Below are 22,131 nucleotides of genomic sequence, written 5' to 3'. Positions count from 1 at the left end.
ACACTTAACCAGATCTTTGTAGACACAGAACACACATGGAATGCATGTATTCCAAATAACGATGTACTGTATTATTTACCCTATACAACTCTTTGGATTGAGCTGGGAGAACTTTTTACCTGCGAGCTGAGCTCCATCAACGCGGGGGATGGGAGAGCAGAATGCTTGCTGCTTGTGCTGATCGACACATTTACAAAACAAAAGACGCTGATGGAGAGGTGTGAAGGGATTTATGGTGGGACAGGATTACGAGTTTTTTCGTAGGCTTCAGGAATTCTAGTGTTAAGAGAGTAAATGTCAACACACTGGGGGTGTCAGTCAGCATTGTCTGTCAATGCTACTGAAATATGCAGGTCATATGCATATATGCATCTGTCACATCCACTTGCTTTTTGCTTCTGATTTTGACACATTAAGAATTGTAAAGAATATAATGAATAAAAGTTTATATGTTCTCCCCTCACTTGCCTTTTTTGCTCTGTCTTGCCACCAGGGGTATAGGGACTGGGGGGAAATGCCCTCCAATAGAGAAAGGGAAGCACAGTAGAAGTTAATTCTGGGAGAAGTTGGACATTGGTCCCAGATGCAAGGGCACTGTACCTGCGGGCTTTGTCTCTTTCCAGGCCAGGTAAGTACAAGAATAAGACATATAGTGGAGAACATGTCTCTGGGCCCACATACCAAGGATAGAAAAGGGTCACCCTAAAATTCTTCTAAAATAAAACACTAGTGTAAAGCACTGTTGTTTAATTGCAATATAACACTGTAAATTACTGTTACAAAGTTTCAGGATCCACCACCCAAGATCTTAGTCATACATCCTTTTATGCTCACTCTGTCATTTGTGGCAGATTTAAAGAGTAATAAATTATAAGATGAAACATTGTCAAAAAACGTGCCAAAAATGTATGCCAGGAGATCATTAAATTGAGAAACCAAAGTGAAAACACTAAGCTAAATCATTGTCAGGAGCCAAAAGCAAAAAAGCAGATAATCAGAAAGCCAGATCATAAAAGAACCCATGAAAAGGTTTGTTTAAAATATTGACATTTACAAAGGCACAGCGTTGATGTCACATGCCTCACTCTTCGGGTGGTCCTTATATAGCAACAATGCAGCAACTGCAAACAACCGGACCATAAAATGGTGCTCAGAAAAAAGCTAATGGTACCATAAGAAAACAAAAATAAGATGTGAAAAATATCTGAATTACTTAAAATTAAAATAAAAATAAATAGTAGAAACTGACTCTACAATGATAAAAAAGCAAGGGGAATGAAAGGACAAGTTTTAAATGATGCCAGATCATAATGGTGCTATGGTGGGTTCTGGGTTTCACGAGAGATTTTTTGGTAACTTTTTTTTCTGACATTTCTGCTTTAGTTTTATTTCTTTATATTGTTTTGTAATTTTTTCATTTTGTTTTTGTTATTCTAAAGTGTTTCTCACTGTGTTAGATATGTAGTAAAGGTAACTAAGCTGTGAGACGAGACTTCTATTAGTTAACTCCCCTCAGGTACTTGCCTGAAAGTCTCTTCTGAATCCCCCATAATATCATTTCACATACACACATTTGAAAAAGTAAGCACAGTACTCCATGGAAATTGTTGACTTATTCAACCTATATGAGCCTACAGATAAAGGTGATATAGTTGAATAAAAACCCAAGGAAAATGTATGTTTTCAGTGATTGATATTCAAAAAAAATCAATAAATGTAAATGTATATTGGAGATAAAGTAGGTACACATTTAGCATCAGCAGCTGGTATTGCCCTCTTTAGCAGAAATGACTTTTTTGTTGGACTTTTACATAGTTGCCCATTAGTTTTACATAACTGCACTGGAAAGTTCTTACCATTTCTCCATGCAAAATTCTATTAGTTGCAAGATCTTTGTGGAAACATTTAAAGAAAACATTTAAAAATATTCACTCATACTAGCTTGGAGAGGTGTGAGTGGCTCAACAACTTAAACTAGCTCCTAGTCAACAAACAAAAAATGAATTGAAGAAGTTCTGGAAACAGATTTGAACGACAAAACAAAAAGAAAAAGGATAACATGCTGAAAAAGTAACCATACGAAAAATATGCAGAAAGGCCACACATAAAAAAAGCAACTCAATTGAATTTAGTTTTGTTAAGTTTGACTTGATTGTATGGAATTATACATGCTTTAAATAAATTCAATAAAAGTAAAAAAAAAAGCTAAATTTAAACAAATGAAGGCAATAAAGGCAGAGTCTGGAAATTCAAAAGCGCAGAAGAGCACATAATCTTAACATTGTGTAGGCCTAGCATGGTGTCCCATGCCAGCTTGTCATGCCCACCATGTCTAGATGCCACACACCCCACATAATATTTGTATGACTCTTTGTAACAATGTATGATTGACTACTAAAATATAAAAAGAAAAACTAAGAAAAAAATAAGGAAACAAACAGAAACTAAATGTGTACTCAATGTGTCATTAGTTTAAGTATGTAAATGTTTAAGTAATATCAAAATAATTATGGAATAATACACATTATGCATTAAATAACAGACACGGTTATTTTTTAAACATTCATCATACTAATGAAGAACCAAACTACATGGAAGTGGAGACAGCTGGTTTCATACTTAAGTAAAGTTAAAAAATAAATACTTTAGTGGCACTTTACATCAATGTTGGCAAATTTTGACATGGAATAAAATTAGAGAATAGTGATTAGTTTAATATTGAAGTGTTTCTCAATCTCTCTCCTATTAAGTAACAGGCAAAGATGAGCGACATTACGAGGATGAAAATAAATGGTTTTGATAAAGAAGCTTATTTGAGTCTCAAAGGTAAGTGAGGAGACAATGAGATTTAGGTAGACCAAGGGTACCAAAATTAGGCATGACTTGTAAAGGCTGAGCTATTACATCATTAATGTTAATGTTGAACTCTGAAATCTTGGAGACAACTGACTGAGGACCAATTGACAACATTTCAGTCTTATCAGTACTCAGTTTAAGAATATTAGCATCCAACCACAACTTTATATCAGACATGCATTTCGGGAGTGCCCCGGTGGCAGATTGCTGGTAGACCTAGTATTAAGGTAAATCAGAATGACAATGAATGCAGAATCCTGGTTGGTGAATAATTTGTCCTAAATAGTGAAAGAAGGTGATCAAGAACATATCCCTGGGGTACACCATGAGTAGCAGGATCAGAAGAGAATTTATGTCTACCAGTTGTAACAAAATACTTTTTATCAGATAGTAACATTTAAGCTAGAATAGAATAATAAAAATGCTTGACAGTGTTCGACAAAACTAAGAGCAGATAATATGGGAGGTTGTGTCCAAATCAACGCAATCTAGTCTCTCTGACTGTCTCCCAACTTTCCAACCTGAGTTGCCCTCTAATGTACTCATTCCTAATCTTGTCCATCCTCTCATTTACACACATGTATTCTGTCTTGTTCCTCATTCCTCTCCTCTCTAGAGCATATCCACACCTCTCCAGTGTCTCCTTGGCCTGCTCCCTACTCTCGCAACAGATCACAACGTCATCAGCAAACATCATAGTACACAGAGAATCCTGTCTAATCTCGTCTGTCAACCTGTCGATCACCATTTCAAATAAGAAAGGGCTCAGAGCCGATCCCTGATGTAATCCCACCTCCATGTTGAATGCATCCATCACTCCTACCGCAGACTTCACCACTGTCACACTTATCTTGTACATATCCTGTAAAACTCTTACATACTTCTCCGCCTCTCCCGTCTTCCTCATACAATATCACAACTCCTCTCGAGGCACTCTGTCATATGCTTTCTCCAGGTCCACTAAGACACAATGCAGCTCCTTTTGTCCTTCTCAATACTTCTCCATCAACATCCTCAGAACAAGCATCAGATCTGTGATGCTCTTTCTTGGCATTAAACCATACTGCTGTTCACTAATCATCACCTCCCTTCTTAACCGAGCTTCCACTTCTCTATCCCATAACTTCATGCTGTGGCTAATCAATTTTATTCCCCTGAAGTTACTATAGTCCTGCACATCCCCCTTATTCTAAAATATTGGCACCAGTACACTACTTCTCCACTCCTCTGGCATCCTCTCACTTTCCAAGATTCCATTAAACAATCTGGTTAAAAACTACACTGCCATCTCTCCTAAACACCTCCATGCTTCCTCAGGTATGTCATCTGGACCAACGGCTTTTCCATTCTTCATCCTCTTCATAGCTGTCCTTACTTCATCCTTGCTAATCTGTTGCACTTCCCAATTCTTCTCTCTCTCTCATTCTTTACATTCATCAGCCTCTCAAAGTACTCTTTCCATCTGCTCAACACTCCCTTCTTGCTCGTGAGTATGTTTCCATCCTTATCCTTTATGACCCTAACCTGCTGCACATCTTTCCCAGCTTGGTCCCTCTGTCCAGCCAATCAGTATAGATCCTTTTCTCCCTCCTTAGGGTTCAGCCTCTCATACAACTCATCATACATCTTTTCTTTAGCCTTTGCCACCTCTGTCTTCACTTTATGCCTTATCTCCTGGTATTCTTGTCTACTTTCGGCATCTCTCTGACTATCCCACTTCTTCTTCACCATCCTCTTCCTCTGTGTACTCTCCTGCACTTCCCCATTCCACCATCAGGTTTCATTTTACTCCTTCCTCAGTTCAGATGTCACGCCAAGCATCATTCTTGTGGTTATCTTTACTACTTCTGATGTATTTGCCCAGCTGTCTGGCAACTCTCACCGACACCCAGTGCCTTTCTTACTTCCTCCTTAAACTCAACTTTACAGTCTTCCTTTTTCAACTTCCCCCATTTGATCCTTGGCTCTGCTCTTAATCTCCTCCTCTTCTTGATCTCCAACATCATCCTACATACCACCATCCTATGCTGCCTAACAACAATTTCTCCTGCCACCACTTTGCAGTATTTAATCTCCTGCAGATTGACTCTTGCATAGGCTATAATCTACTTGTGTGCATCTTCCTCCACTATTATACATCACCCTATATTCCTGTCTCTTCTTAAAATACATATTCATCACAGCCATGTCCATCCTTTTTACAAATTCCACTGTCATCTGACCTTCTTCATTCCTCTTCTTAACACCATACCTACCCATCACCACCTCGTCTCCTCTGTTCCCTTCACCAACATATCCATCAATATCAACATTTTCTGTCCCTTGGGTACTGTCCATCACTTCATCCAGCTCACTCCAGACAGCTTCTTTCTTATCCATCGCACACCCAACTTGGATCCTGGTTGGTAACCCCCAGGCACACACGGTCCAGTCCCACCCTCCGGAAATAACCCTCTATCTGCCACAACCAGGTGTTATATGGGCATCCCATTGGCCTGGTCCAGCCACTCGGGTCCTCAACAATGAGGACCCTGCGAGATGAATCACCCTCTGGGAATTGCACCACATGGCCAGAGTGTGATAACTGATGTTCCCTCACAATACAGGTAATGTGCATCATTCGGGACTCCATAAGCAACCGCTCATTTCACAAAAAGTCAAACCAGCAGTACCCAAGGATTCTCCAAAGAGACACAGTACCAAAGGAGTCCAGTCCTTATCTCAGGTCATGGGATACAGTCCATGTCTCGCAACCATATAGCAAGACAGGAAGCACCAGGACTCTAAAGACTTGGACGTTCGTCTTTTTGCATAAATATCAGGAGTGCCAGTGACCTGATGACCCCCCCATGCTCTACCACTCCATTTACTGACTTTATAGGAAGAGTCACCAGAGACATTGCCCTGGGCAAGGCAATGGTTAAAGTGCCTGAGAAGACTGACACAATATTTTAGTATGGCCCTCTGTTAGCCAAACAGAAGCATGCCTCTGTAGGAAGCCAACCCCTTTGTGTGACCTCCCAGTATCGACTTCTGCACTGAGGAACCAGACCTTAAGGACTCAGAGCAGAGGATGCCCCGTCATACTTGTTGTACAAGACAAGCCAGTATGAGACTGCAGATCCAGGAAAGAAGACAAAAGAATAGAACAAGGATTTGTTAATAGGTAAACAAATACAATAATTTATTTCTGCAATACCAAGAATAAATTCAATACTTAATCAAAAAGGTTAAACTACTTAAGAAAGCAATAAAAAAACAGGCAAAGCTATTTCCCATGAAAAAGAAAACAAGGAAGATAATTCATACTACGGTCTTACAAAGAGTTAACATTCACAATCCCTGGAAAAGAAGCTTTTGACAGATTATCTATTTTATTTTCCTTACAACATTATTTAATTGACTGCAGCATAAATAATGCTGCTTAGCAACAAATTATAATAGGGGGAGCCAGGTGGAAATAGCACACAAAATGAAGGGTTGGGGCAGAAACCAGACCCCATCTTACCATAAATACCAATAGACCCCATTCTAACCCCATTTTAGGCTAGGGTTTCCAGATCATCTTTAATAGACCATAAACTGAAATAAATATTTTTAAAATACTGAAGAAAAGGAGATCCATTCCAGGTATCAAGCAAAATGACTAGAAGAATTGTTCCAGTCCATTCTATGCTTCAGCTGTTTGCAAATATGCCATATGCTCTCTTACCTTAATCATCACCCCAGACTTTTTCTACTCTGTAATATTTGATGCCATCCTGTTCCATATATTAACAAACAACAATTGAGATTCCTGAGGCATTGTTTTCACTATCTATTGACTACTGCAATCAAATTTCCTGACTGCTGAGAGAGATGTTGCTAATTAAATAGAACACCAAGTTGTCCCTATAGGAACATCTGCCAAAATGTTCAATATAATTAATTTACATTATTATTAAACCATCTAGACATAATGATAGGAATGTGGATGCCAAAATAGCATTTTTTTTATCTCGTCTGTCAAGTTTTCTTCACAGCCAAGCTTGACTCTGTACTAAAATTATCTCAGCAGTATGCAAACTCAGAATCTCATACCATATATGATGCTACAAAAACAGTTGTTTGGCAAAGATAAGTAACCAACAATTATGCCACTGAGAAACTGGCTTGTAGAATAGGTAAAAGAGAAAATGAAAAAGGTCTTTATGAAGAAGATATTCTGATCTTAAAACCTATCTTAATCTAATTTGTTAAAGGTTTGCATACATTTGGCTTATTTTACCTTAAATATGAATTCTCCAACTACATTTATTTAGACGTGTACATACACTGAAAGTTTAAGACCCAAAGCATAATCATAAGGCAGTAAAACTGCTGATAATACATTTTAAATATCCCATTTCACTATTTCAGTTATAGTACTAAAATGAGAATATGGCACATATCCAAGGGAGCGAAAAGATGAGCTCAGTAGCAGAATTGGGCTGAAGGTGATAAAATAAATAGAGAACAGAAATACACTTAAGTGATGTGGGAATGGGGAATAAAACATCTGGAATGACTGGGTTCGATGCATTGAGATTAAGAGTATATGATTTCCTGAATATGCCTCTGGATATAGGCTTACATTTGATCTGTTCCCTTTGCCCATCTGACATCACTTCACATATTTAGCAGTTACAATTAAATTTTAATAATATGATCAAATTTGTTAAACAAGATTTCACTAACTAATATTAGCTGGTAGATAGAAACTTAGTCTATTTTACTATGACTTAAATTTCAAGGTTTTCCGATATATATTACCTTGGCGCTCTTTAAAAACAATGGATGCAGTGATAGTTATTTTATAATTAGGAAATGATCAATTATTATTAATTAAAATTAAGCAGGAAACTGAGGAAGGCCCGGAAGTAACTCACAACCCTGTGCAGATTCTACAGGTGTGCTGTGGAATCCATCTTTACAGGATGCATCGCTTTCTGGTACAGAAGCTGCTCAGATCAGGATCGCAGAGCTCTGCAGCGGGTGGTAAAAACAGCAAAGCAGATTACAGGCACTCAGATCCCTGTGATCCATGACATCCACAACACATGCTGTCTCAGGAAGGTAAAGTTCTGCTAATATGTCATCTCATATTGTACAATCTGAAGGATCCTAAGCCTTCTGCAACAGGACAAAAATAAAATGATGCATCAAATTTACCTTATGAGATCAAACCAGTTTCACAATACTGTTACTTCTAGTACTTATAGTTTTTTTTTAATTTATGTATTTATTATTATTATTATTATTTTAATTTAGTATACTTTTATCAGTGACATATTAACAAATTGATCATGTGTTGTGGAAAATACTTAGCAGATAAAAAAGAGTTTTGTGCTATCATTAAAATTGAACTCCAAAATGAATGGCTTAAGGGACAACTCCATCCTAAAATTAGATATTTTTTAATTATGTTGCTTACTCCATGCACTTTATAGTGGTGAAAAAATAAATAAATCTCATGTTTTCATACAGAATGGAAAGAAAGAAGTTTATTACATAACAGAACTCAATAGTCACCAGTTCTGTACATTGGCAAACAATGTGAAAAATGTCAATGGAAAAAAGTCATGTTACTCGAGTTGAATAATCCACATGTCTATTATCTAGCTCAAAATGTGCAAAACAAATACTTTTTTTTACTGAAATCTTGTTAAATATTTACTTCCTGAATTATTACTACATACATAAACTTTAAACCCTAAAGCTTATGTGAGAGACTCTCTCTATTCTGCAGGACAACATGAGATTACTTTTTTTTTCAGCCATGCCTATAAAGTAACTTGGAATTATCCTTCAGGAGAATACTTCTTTTATCATTTAGTTTAATTTACATATTATTTATATATTTTTTAATTTACTCCAATCAGTGCACAGATAAATGCTGTATTCTAGTAATGCTCCTTATGCCATTAAGTATTATGTAAAGTCACAAGCTGGTAAAACTTATTAAAAGTATTTTGTTCAAATAAATAATACTTCTTTATATAAACTGTTATCAAAGAACAACAAATAAAGTTAAATGTTGTATAGCAGGTTTCTATTTTACATATATTGGTAAAAATGTCAGACAGTCCTAGTAAATTAAGCAGGCAGTTCCAAGTGCATTTTGCCCTATAACATGTTAAACCGTTGCTACTGTGACTCTCTAATTATGTTTGCACTTTTGAACAATAACTCTGTTAAGGGTTTAAAATGCATTTTGTCATAGTTAATTTATGAATTTATATGATTTCTCATTGGCAACAGTGGTCTGGTGCCCTGCTTCTTACCTTTTATCTGATGCTGGTCAGTACTGTTACATACTGCTACTGAAACAAGAGGGTTCTGAATATGCATCGATGAATCATTGAACATTTTGTGAGTTTACAATGCTGAATTACTGATTGTGAAGCTTCTGCAAGGAGATTTCACTATAGTGGACCACTGACTTTGATTATAAATGTTTCAGTCCTACTTGGATCCATCCATATCCTGAAACCACTTAATCTATTTACTTGTTACAAGGTGCCAAAGGAAGACATAGGAAATTTTCTGTGAAGTATTTCTGCAATAGTATTGGAAGTCATAATTATTAAGTATGTGCTTTTCTAAATGTTCTGTTCTTTCCCTTTTTGTTTAATTCTTTGCTATTGATTGTGTACTGTTGATTGATATAACAAAATGTTCAGGCAACTTATCCTGATAGTCAGGCAGATTATATTCCATGAAAAATGTTTTGACAGACACAAAGAGAAGTTGAAAATTTAAATTACTATCATTTTTATCTATTGTTCTTTGGAAAAACAGTCACAGATGACTAAGCGTACTTAAGCATGTCATTGTTGGGTTATGGCACACCACATCTTAAGTGCTGACCCGAGTTTTGTAATTTTCAAACTTAACCATCAGATGGAAACATTGATTTCATGCCGCAGTAGGAAAATGACAAAAACAGATGTTTCGCAAGGCAGTACTTCTTGCTTAATGAACTCTAGCCAGATCTTACTTTTTTGTTTAGTTTTTTTTAAGCTGAACTCAGCATATGACAAGCGAGTGTGGGCCTCAGGCTGTGACATAAGCAACGCAACAAAACAAAAAGAGGAATAAACACACATACAGTAATCAACCATTTCAGTTAATCACACTCAGGAAAGCAAAATTCCTGGATCTTTTATGGATCGTGCCAATCATTTTCTAAAATCCTGTACAGTGAATAAAATTGTATTATCATGACTCAACCCGACTGGTTGGTTCCTGCATTGGCTTGCACTGCAACCTTAAAACTGAAATACGCAGACTTAGTAAATGTATAGATGGCTGAGGCAAAAATCTATATATATAATTCACTAAGGGCATGCAAGACACTGAGCGCAAGCAAGACACTAAGGGCACGCAAGACACTGAGCACAAGCAAGACAGAGCCCCGCCCGACAACTCTAAGACCATGGGATACGCTCAACAGAGCCCCACCTGCCAACTCTAACCCTCCTACCACGTCATGGGATACGCACGACAGAGCCACACACACCAACTGTAACCATCTCTTCCGAGTCCAGCGTCGCTCTTGAGGCACGCAACAACTCACCAAACACAGCCTCAGTCACTTTTGTCTGTGCAAAAGTCCACATGCACCTCTGAGCCACGTTGACTTTACACGCAAGACAGAGGGCCACGATCGGCAACTCACAGAGCCCCACCCACCAACTCTAATTAAGGGCAAGCAAGACAGAGAGCACATGCAAGACAGAGAGCCACGCCCACCAACTCTAAGACCATGGGATACGCACGCATTTAGTGTATAAATGGATATAAATAATTGCATGTAAACGATCCGCCAAAATCTGTTGTATGTAAACGATACTGTTTAAAACGTTATTGTTTTTTCATCAGAAAACCCGGTTTCCACATCTACCTGTATTAGTTTAAATGGCACTTTTACCACTCGCAATAGGGCGGATGCGCTGATTTATAGTGTCGACTGGGCAACACAGTGAATGCGGCGTCTATCTATATATGTCTATGTTTTCCGTAGCCTGCTACAGGAAGGTACTCTTTCGACCATTGGCATTGGTTTCGCTCCTTGCTATTTTCGTTATACTGCAACGATGGTTTCCTAAGCCTTTGTTATACTGAATTCCTTTCTTACCATTTTCCATTGCTATTCTATGTATGCTATGGCGGGCTTCGGATAGTATTTCTATAATAGGCAACGAGAAGACAAAGGAAAAAGACCTATAAAGAGACATAAATCAAGTAAAGTGAGACAAGAGCAGAACCTGCCCCAGAAATCTTTAAACATAAAGAAACACCAACAGATCTTTACCAATTAATCCAGCCCAAGTAAGAACATCCATCAGTAGCCTAAAGAAAGGTGTGGGGAGAAGGCAGCAAGGCTGAGAATGATGGTGCCTACTGTTGTGTAATGTAATGTCCTCCCAACTGCAGATAAGTATTCACTTCTGACTTGGAGGCTTACAGGTTGTGGCCAGCAAGGATGAGAAACAAAGAGGGACAAGACCCTAGGCAATTTCTCACTGTTGACATATAAGGATTTTGTATGTGGGGGAGTGTAAACCATCCTGCATGAAGCATTAATAAGGGCTACATTGTCCTTGAAATAATATAGGGAGCAATAATGGATGCCTGGAAATTTAAATCAAAAGCTGCAATATATTAAGTCACAGCGTGGGACAAATGAACGTAATGACCACAACTACTTACCCTAAGATAATTTTACGGTCACCTAGATTTCACCTTAACAAATGATGTGTAAAGCCTAAGATAACTGACAGGAGAGGGCATGACGACACAGTTCTTAAATGTGATGTCCTTCATTTACATTTGAGTGGTTTAGAAGGAAAGCAGTATAGCTGGTTGACAGACCTATATTTGGCGTGAATACTGCTGCATACGGCAAGTAAATGCCCATCTTGTTCTTTTTTTCTGTTTTTTTTTTTTTGCATGATATTGTGGGCAATGCATAGTCTTCAACAAAAAAATAGACAAAGAATAGAGCTGATTACGTCATTAAGAAACTAAAGATTGTAAGTGCATTGGCATCATATGCAATGGCTCACCCCTTTCTGTAGCTTGCCTGTATGACACGTCAATACTTCTACATGTTCACATTAATCATTAAGCCAATGCTTTCCGTTAGGCATGTCCTCTGTAAAATTTCTAGGTTAACTACTATTCAGGGTGAAGTAACTTAACCACAAATCCTCTGGTTAACCTCTTGGAGAAACTGGGGTTCAAAGGCAAAATACTTTAAAAAGAAGACTCCAGATAGATATCACCTTCAATTTTCATATTGTCACAAATGGTCCACAGAGGTGCCATATCTCTTGCACTTCATACCATCTTGGCACATCTGGATAATAAAAACTGTTAACTAGAGTTCTGTTAAAAGACTACAGTCAGCATTTAACACTATTGTACGAGCTAAGATATCCATGAAAATCCTCAATTTATGACTTAGTGCTACCCGCTGCATCAGGATTTTGGACTTCCTAACTAACAGACCTCAGCATGTGTGGATTGACAGCCATCACATCCTTCATGCTGATCCTCAACTCAAGCTCTCCACAGAATATTATGCTGGGCCCACTTCTATCATTTTTGTTCACCTCTGACTATATGGCCAGACACAACTAGCACTGCAATTGCCAATAATAATAAGATGGCTTACAGAGAAGAGGTCTACCTGCTGTCTCAGTGGTCCCAGGGGAACCTCACCCTTAATGTCAGCAAAACCAAAGAGCTGGTCATAGACTTCAGGAAGGAGATAGCAGACCACACTGACATCTGTATAGAAGGAGATACTGTTGAAAATGGGAAGCAGCTTAAAATTTCTTGGAGTGACTATCACTGATGAAACTAATGTAGGCACAACACATTTTGACTCTTGTCAAAAGGCTCAACAAGCACCTCAACTTCCCCAGACATTTTAGGACAACACACATTTTTCCATCTGATTTAACTAAGTTCTATAGATGCATAGTGGAGTCTATCCTCTCTGGTTGGATCACATTCTTGTATGGCACCTATTTGGCTCAGGATTGTAAAGCATTGAAGAGGGTGGTGAAAGCAGCACAGAATATTAATGGCACCCACTGTATACAACATACACTGCTTTAGAAAGGCAAACAACATAATTAAAGATCTCAGTTGTCCTACACTGTCATTTTTTGTAATTCTTATTTCTGCCTTCCTTAAAAACAGTATATAACCATAGGCACTCTCATCAGTACATTCAGGATCAGTTTCTGTACACAGCTCCTGAAGTTGCTGAACAATCATAAGAACAAATACTGTGTACATATAAATATTGTATGCGTTGTAGACTGTAACGGACGGTTCTTATCCAGCCGAGATGCCTCTGTCACGGGGGAAGGAGTTGAACGGAGCACAGACAGAGGGCAGCCCCCCTGGCTTGCAGTGGAGCCATAGGTTTGGAGAATGGAAGCTCAACCCTGGTGGGGCCCATGGCTCCTTGATGATTGTTAGGCCCTTGGCTGCAGCACTTCCGCTTCACCTGGAAGTAGGTCACCAAGCCATATAAAAGGAGCCAGCATCGGCAGGTGGAAGACAAAGCCTGTTGGAGGAGGACTGGAGGCAGACAAGTGGCAGAAGAGAGAAAGAAAGGAAGAAAGATGTTAAGGTTATTGTGCTTGTTGGACTGTGCTATATAAGGTGGGAAAGGAGGGAAAAATGTTACCCACACTTCATAAAGGTGTGTTGCATGCTGGAGTTGGCCTCAGTGTCTGTTGTGTCTGGGGTTTGGGGAGCTGTATATCCCCTGGTGTCCATAATACTTTTTATGTGTTTACTTTTTGTATTGTGTTTTTGTTAACTGTTCTAAGGAGACATACAAGTAAAAATGTCATTGTGCTATACATGCAGATAGTGGAGATTTCCCTCTGTTTGTCCTGACTGCACCCTGCTAACCTGTATGTCAATTTCAAATCCTCTGCAAAAAATCCCCAGATAATCAATGTGAGTTATGCTTATTTATGAGTAAAAGGAACATCCTAAAATAGACAATATTAATATAAACATTTTGTTCATAGGAGTATCCAGTGCTTTTACATGAACAAAATGCCCATAAGCTAATACTGGTGTATGGGCTGTTAAATTACATGCCTAATCTAAAAGCGCATTATTTCTAACCGACAATTGGATGCCTTATTTTGTACCTGAAAACGTTATTTTCATTGTGTCTTCTCAAAACCGCACATGTACTTTCTATTATATTTTGGATGGCACTGAGGATAGTTTTATAAGTGTCATATAATAAAAAATGCCTGTTTTAAAGAATCGTGTTAACTTCATTATTTATTAAAAAGAAAGGAACCCAGGTGGCTATATAGCAGTCATCACTGGACTACAAGTATCCAAAGCTTAAGCACAGGTGACGGTCACTTTTACTTTTTAAAGGTATGTAGAAATATTTCTCTGTCAGGATTTTTTACATTTATCCATTTACAAATCACTTTACTGAAGTCACTTAATCATAGTTCTAAATCTATTTAGGAATCGTCATGTAAATATCATGATACCTGTCCATCAAAAGGTAAACAGTTGATAATATACCATATTGAAACTTGCCTGGTTCTGAGCTTTATTTATTTCTTTCATTTTCATTTTGTTTGATGCTGATCTATAGTATCTCGATTCTGAGGAATCTATGATAGTAGCCTCATGGTAACTTCATGGGCCATGGTCACAGAGTCTTGCAAATATTTTGAGACACTACAAAAGTAGACTTGGAAACATGGTTATACTGACAATGTTTATACTGAAAATATTTATAGCACTGTGACAGTTAGAATTGGCCTCATATCACAGGTACTCAAAGACCAAGGATGAGATAAGCAAATGAGGACATGCACAGTTAGCAAGAGGTAAATGTAAAAGTACTTAAGTGTTTTATTAAACACAAAATTAAATAAAGGTGCCACTCAGGGGCCAGAGTCGGGTGGAAGGAGGACGAAGCTTGTTGAGGAGTGGTGGAGAAGGAATAAGAGAATTGTGTTACTGTGTGTTTGGGACTGTGTTGTGTTTGTGGGTACGGGGAAGGCATAGCTCACAGACGAAGAAAATAAAATTTTATTTAATTTTACACGTGTCTCCCGTGTCTAATCTGTGTCGGGTCGGGTGCTATATGGAGTCTTTCTTACACCATAAAAAATTAAGTTAAAACTCCTGGAAGATCCTTCTTCTTAAAACATGAGTCCCAATGTCTCTTTCTAAAATCTGTTTATCCCACCCTATGACAGGTGCAGTCAGCCTTTTATCCTGGGTTCAGGTTCCCACCACCAGTCTCTTGGTGTTTGCAGGACACCACTCTGAATCCCACTCAAGTCTCCCTCAGCCAGTCCTTCAGTATCTAAAGGGAAACACAGCACATGAGGGCTGCTCCTACTCCCACATATAGTTCTAAGGGGTGCCACTTCTTCAGCCTCCTTTTCAAGCACAAGCCTGCCACTCACCGGCCACCTGCCTCCATTCCTTACTACACAGCTCCTCACCATTCTGCCTCTCACTCTTTCTTTTCTTATCCTCCATTCCTTTTTTCTTGACTCTTTCTTGGTACTTATGGGTGTGGCAGGCAGCTCTTTATATCCCTGGGAGTGCTTCCTGTTATATGAAGCTGCGACTCTAAAGCACTTCTGGGTGAGGTTGCAGCCCTATAGAGTAGGGACTCCCAAACCCCGCAGGTCCCCATGGCAGCCCCGACAGGAGTGAACAGGGCTCACCCTGGGACTACATATACCCTGCAAGCCTTGTGGGCACCAATGCAGCGAATCCAAGCCTGTGTTTGCTGCCATCTAGTGTCCTGGGGGAGACAAAGCCCTGTATAAGCTGTTTTGCCCTGTCCTTCCACCTTGAAGGCATCCCAGGTAGGTAAGTAGTCAACCATCCCTCACAGTGCCCCCCTTCAGCTGAGCCTTGTAGAGTGAGGCATCCCATCCTTCAAGGGCTGTCCATCTCCCAGGAGGGCTATCGGCAGTGACCAGTCCATAGGTTTATCCTGTATTATAAAAACTGCAAGGTGACGGGAAGACAATGCACCAACATTGCCTTAGGGCTTATGTCCTAACCGATTGTACTCATAGCACTGCCACCCCCTACCTGGAGCCTGTGACCTGGGAGTCCGAAAACAGGATGGGAATCTCTGCCTTCCCTTCTATTCATCCAAGGTTGGCTCATTCTACTGCATCAACAATGTGGGGCCATCGGTCATATGTGAGTACACAGGCTCATGTGCCACAATGTTAGGAGACCCGTTTCTTCTTTCGCAGATCTCTGGGGTCCGGCTCCAAAGCACTTTCAGGTGAGGTTGGAACCCTATGGACTAGGGAGTCCCACATCCCACAGCACGCCTTGTGGCCCGCACAGGATCTAACAGGGCTGTCCACCTGGATTTACTGCCGTCTAGTGTCCTGGAGGAGATAAGGTGAGTGTAAGTTTTCTCCACCAGTCCTTCCAACTTGAGGGTGTCCCAGCTGGGTAAAGACACTGACCATCCCTCATAACACATAATCCAATATAGGGGTTATAAGTAGCCAGAGTCCATCTTGTTAACATAATGTGCAAAAGAGGAGCCAGCCATAGAGAGCAGAATGTAATTATGAACATGTCCACACTATGTCATTTAGTTTCTGAACGAGTTCATGTCCTCGCAAGGGAGGAAAGCCTATCCATTTGAGCAACAGGTACAAGGCAGGAGCCAACTGTTAAAGCAACACAAGGGTGTAGTCATTCACACACCTGTAGTTTTGTTATTCACTTTTATGAACCCCTTAGATGAATTCAGAAGCAAAGAACAGGAGGCAAAATTCTGTCCTAGCAGTATCAGACGGAAGTGAGAACAAAATTCTGTCCTAGCAGTATCAGACGGAAGTGAGAACAATCTCAAAATTATTTAGTATAGAGAACTGCATGGTGACTGGAAATGTAACTCCAGGTAGGTAGATGATATAGATACTATTAATTGTAAATTTATATGCTTTACCACTAATTTCTGCAATATTTATCAAACATAATTACTACAACTAGAACTGTGCGAATTATATTCTAAATGGGAGCCTGCATGAGTTTGAAAGACTTCACAATTAAATATTAAAAGAGCCTACTCTATCCACAGATAAAAGCAAAGTAACATATTAACACTTAAAAAAATAATTTAATACAATTCTTCACTGAACAATTTCTGAATTTAGAAGCTATTAAAATCAGATGGAATTTGGTTAAGAAGCTACAGAAAAAAAAACTGTCTAGATAGGGGAAATTGCTTCACATGATCAACAGAGTCCTTCATGCGCCTATCCTCAAACCATTCCTGTTTATAATTTTTACTAATGACATTTATGCTGATATAGAATTTAAACATCTGAAGTTTGCAGATAAGCTAAAAAGTGGACTGACAGCAAATAATGAGACAGTAAAGCATTTTAAAAAGTCATGAACTACCTTCAAACTACCTACAAAGTTTAACAAATGGAGATTTATATAGACAAATGCAAACAAAGTGCTACCTACAGTATCATATATTTAAAGCACAGAACCTTATGGTTTTTAAAATCTATTTAGATGAGTTACTGAGAAAAGTTAAATATTAGCTAAAATTAGTTTCTGGATTGATTGGTCAACTCTTCATTGATAAATTGCTTTTGTTCTTATGGCCTTATATTTGTTTATTAATAACTGAAAAGAGACCAGCGACAAGTCTGCTAATTTCCATCTCAGCCAAATAAGTGAAAAACACAGGATCTGCACTTGCAACATTCATCAGAACTGGGACCTTTACTGTTCTTTCCATATATACTGCTGTTAAGAGATGTAATTCAAAAATGAATTATTCAGTTTCACTTAAATGCAGACACATGCTAACCAAATGCATTATTCAGACTTACTGATGTTTCTTGAATTCAGTTTTTAATTCCTTTAAAAAATTAAATGAGTGATGACTGTCTCTCTAACTATGAAATACAGAAACCATTAGTATAGTATAACATAATTCTACATGCAGTAAAAAAATATTTTCAATTTAAGTAAGAGGACCCTAACATTAGGTTTGCTGATTTTAGGCATTATTTTTTCCACTAATTTAAAATCATTTTTAATACCTTAAACAAATAAAAGCTAAAATGTTTTCTTAGCGTGCCTGTATTTTATTTCGGTATGACTATGGTAAATCTTTACACACAGCCTGTTGAAATATCCTGAAACTAGACTGTATATATTTTAAACCTTAAGGATCAATACTAGTTTTATGATTTAGAACTCTATAATTGTAGCTGTTAAGCCTTAGCTTTGACGACTTCAAGTAAAGTTGAGGTATAATTTCAAAAGCCTTCTTCTAATATATACATTCTAAATATATTGTCCCTTCCTTCCTTAAAAAGATTTATTAAACAAACAACCTTTATTTAGCAACTGTACTGACACATGGTACATATGTGATGGTCTGGGTTGGCTCCATGTCCTTTGGCAGCACTTCAACCCGGAATCATCAATAACATTTATGAGGATGAACCGGGCAAATTAAACCACACACAATCAGCAAGAGGTGGCACTTTGTGCTTTAATTAAAATCCGACAATAAAGTGAAAAACATGCAGTGCAGTCAAGAAATAATTCATAAAAACAAGTGTTCTTTCATGAGTTAAAAATGTAACCAATAAATAATCCAAATGAAAAAAATCAGAATAAAACCTTGTAGTCATTGAGTATTTTCTTTCATTTTCTCTCTCAAGCCTAGGGAGTCTTCTCCACTTTGTCTCCCCTACTCATCCTACAGGTTATTCAGTCTGCGGAGATGCCAACAGCTGTGGTTCCTACTTCAGGCTGTTGTCCTGGCTGCCTTCCTTGGCATCTGCCAGACTGCTCAGAGCTGGCCGTCCTCTCATCTTCCAACACACCTACCTTGGCATCTGCAGGACCCATTGTACACCTAAATTGTACCCCACTTCTCCACAGCTATCAGTGGATGATGATCTACTCCTGGACCGCCAATTGCTTGCTTTTCTGTGGTGCTACCATCTACTCTGCCTGCTCTCTATCACGTTGGCTTTAACAACACAGATGCTGCCTTTTCAATCTTTCAAGGTTTTCTCTCTTCCTTCTGATCTCCTTTTCTCATCTTATCTCTCTGTTTCATGCTCAAGCCTTTTTATACACTTCTCAAGGGATGCAGGTGTGCTAGCGCTGATTATACTTTCAGAGCACTAATGAGATGATCATATATGAATGCACACTCAGCCGATCACCCAAATTCACATCCTATAGTCACTCCACCACATTCTCACTCACACCTACACCCAGCGTAAACCTGAGTAGATGATTAATTTAAAATGCCGCTAGACCCCACTATATCACATCATCACCTTTTTTACAGTTGGAGCAAAGACTGTCTGTAATGCAAGCATTTACTGCACAATATACCACAAAAGCAGAATCCTCAAAAAAAAAAATTTTTTCTCTTCACATATCAATCTCAAAGATATTTACATTTCTACCTACACAAACTTTCATCTTTTGCCAGGGTCTAAGCATTTTCTCACCATGAATTTGCGCACATTTGGATATCTCTGTGTGCTTTTAATGTTGGATTGTATAAGTGTGAGTAGCAATGAATCATTTCACAAGACTGTACCTCAAATAAGCCCATGTGTTTTTTGTCTAGTACATGTGCAGACACCACACATCGGTGTGCACAGGACTGCGCTGGCATAATATTCTGAAAGCACACAGTCGCTGACATGAGGGTCTGTGAATTATGACTAATGACAATATTTACATCACGTGCACCATTCCTGATGCTCTCAGTTAAGTAGACACGCTAAATATAAATAGGCCTTAACACTAGAATCCCTGAAGCCTACGAAAAACTTGTAATCTCGGGCTCCTTAAATTCCTTGCACCTCTCCATTAGTGCCTTTTGTTTTGGAAACGTGTCAGTCAGCACAACCAGCAAGCAGTCTGCTATCCCATCCCCCACTGATGGAACTCAACTCGGCCAAAAAGTTCTCTCAGCTCAAGTCTCTTCATCTGTGTGTGAGCTGCCTGGAGTTGTATAGTGTATATAATACGTCAATATTTGGAATACATGCATTTCATGTGTGTTCCGTGTCTAAAACAATCTTGGTAAGTATAAGATGAAAGGAAGCAGAAACTTTTTCCATGTTATACTAATAATGACATGTATAATATGTGAAGACTTTTGTCCAAATATCAAATAAACACATGCACTTTTATTCAAGAATGTAACCAAAGTAAAAAAAAAAAAATCATTCAATTTACATGTTGCTTTCAATGAGTTAAAAACCCAAAGCTCAAATGTCAATCGACAGAAAGTTGATATGTATTCTTGGATGGTGTAGAGGTTAAACTGCTGCCTTATAACCAAAAGGTTCCAGGTTTGAGACCGTGTTTTGAGTAGTGAGCTGCTATTATTATTACTATAATATAATAAAACACATACATTTGATTTGAGTCTGTAACACCCAGTGTAAATTTTGGCTACTTGTAAAAGTTATCACTTTTTTTTTTATTATTCAATTTTATTCTGTCAGTGGCGTTCATGTGGTAGAATGAACTTGCATTTCCCTCTCTGAGTTAATGATGTTCATCTCCATTCTTTTCATAGATATAATGTCCCATGACTGCTATCAGACTATCATGCGTCATTTGCGTTTTGACAACAAAGACATCCATGCAGATCATGTGAAAAATGACAGATGTGCTGCAATTTCAGACAACTGGCAAAGTTTTCTTGAATGCTGTGCTTTGAGTTACAAGCCAAGAGCAAAGACTTTTCGAGCCTGTGGTCATAAAGCTTATTTAGCCATTTCTGAACAAAGGCAGCCTCTTCACAGCGTTTTTGCTGGCTAATAGACTGCTGCACCTCAACGCAACTCTGCTTGGCACTATAAGTAAAATGGGACTTCCACCTGCAGCAAAAGTCACTTTAGTACGCGAGCAATTCACCATGCTAGTGCTTAGATCTGGCAGTGCCGTGCTGATGGTGTATGCGTTCAGCATTTCTTGCCTCACATTTCCTTTCATCCTACACTTACACATATTGTTGTAGACATGGAACACACATAAACTGTATGTATTCCAAATAATGACAAATTATTTACCCTATACAACTCCAGGCACATCACACGCAGATAAACACACTTGAGCTGGGAGAAAGTTTTTCCCAAGTTGAGCAAAGTTGGAGGAGGGGTGGGATAGCAGGCTGCTTGTGCTGATCGACACATTTGCAAAACAAAGACGCTAATGGAGAGGTTCTAGTGTTAAAACATTCTATGTATTACAGAGTTTACATTACAAGAGCAAAATATTCATTTAAAAATTTCTGGGATAAATAAATACTATAAAATGTACTGTCTTTATTTACAGGGCCCTAAAGATTTGGAAAGATCAGATGGCTAATGTAAAGGATACCCATTTGCCTCTGTATTTAAATAAAAAAGCTACATTAGTCTATCCATCCGTTATCCAACCCACTATATCCTAACTACAGAGTCACAGGGGTCTGCTGGAGCCAATCCCAGCCAACACAGGGCGCAATGCGGGAAACAAACCCCGGGCAGGGTGCCAGCCACACACACACACACACCAAGCACAATTTAGAATCACCAATACACCTAACCTGCATGTCTTTGGACTGTGGGTGGAAACCGGAGTACCCAGATGAAACCCACGCAGACACAGGGAGAACATGCAAACTCCACCCAAGGAGGACCCGGGAAGCGAACCCAGGTCTCCTAACTGCGAGGCAGCAGTGCCACCCACTGCGCCACTCTACTTTAGTCTAGATTTCCCTTATTAGTGCTATAGATTAGGTTAATCATATTGCAGAAAAAGTCTGCTAAAAATTATTTATAAATGTGTACAATAAGTAATGATCAGCAATTAATATAATATATTGTTTTGTAATTTTAAATACACATATGTATGCTCAGCTGACATACAATAAATACTAAACTCACATTTATATTTAGTCTAATTTAATAATTAAAACATAACATACAATATTTTAACAGTTTCAGTCCCAGCTGCTATAGTAAAGAAAATAATGAATTTACTAAAACCCAAACATTAAAGAAAGAGGAAGGAGGAACTTTCCATTCATAAGCAAAAATCAAAACTCTCAAACAGGTTAAATTGTTAATTCATGAATTTTAAAAGTTTATGCATATATGTTCAATGTACTGAGGTGATTTACTGAGTGTTCAACTTCAAGAT

General features: G+C 38.5%; 1 long non-coding RNA gene across 1 annotated transcript in view; it reads right to left on the bottom strand.

The window, feature by feature from the left end:
• The window catches only part of LOC120533638, a 44,644-nt gene extending 37,989 nt beyond the window's left edge, over nt 1-6,655 (bottom strand). Inside the window, exon 1 of the long non-coding RNA XR_005634585.1 lies at nt 6,569-6,655. This is a non-coding gene — a long non-coding RNA (uncharacterized LOC120533638). The remainder of the gene's footprint in view (nt 1-6,568) is intronic.
• Between the last annotated feature and the right edge of the window lie 15,476 nt (nt 6,656-22,131).

Source organism: Polypterus senegalus, chromosome 8 (genome assembly GCF_016835505.1).
Source record: "Polypterus senegalus isolate Bchr_013 chromosome 8, ASM1683550v1, whole genome shotgun sequence".
NCBI classification, from domain to species: Eukaryota; Metazoa; Chordata; class Cladistia; order Polypteriformes; family Polypteridae; genus Polypterus; species Polypterus senegalus.
This window is presented reverse-complemented; position numbering and strand designations above follow the sequence as displayed.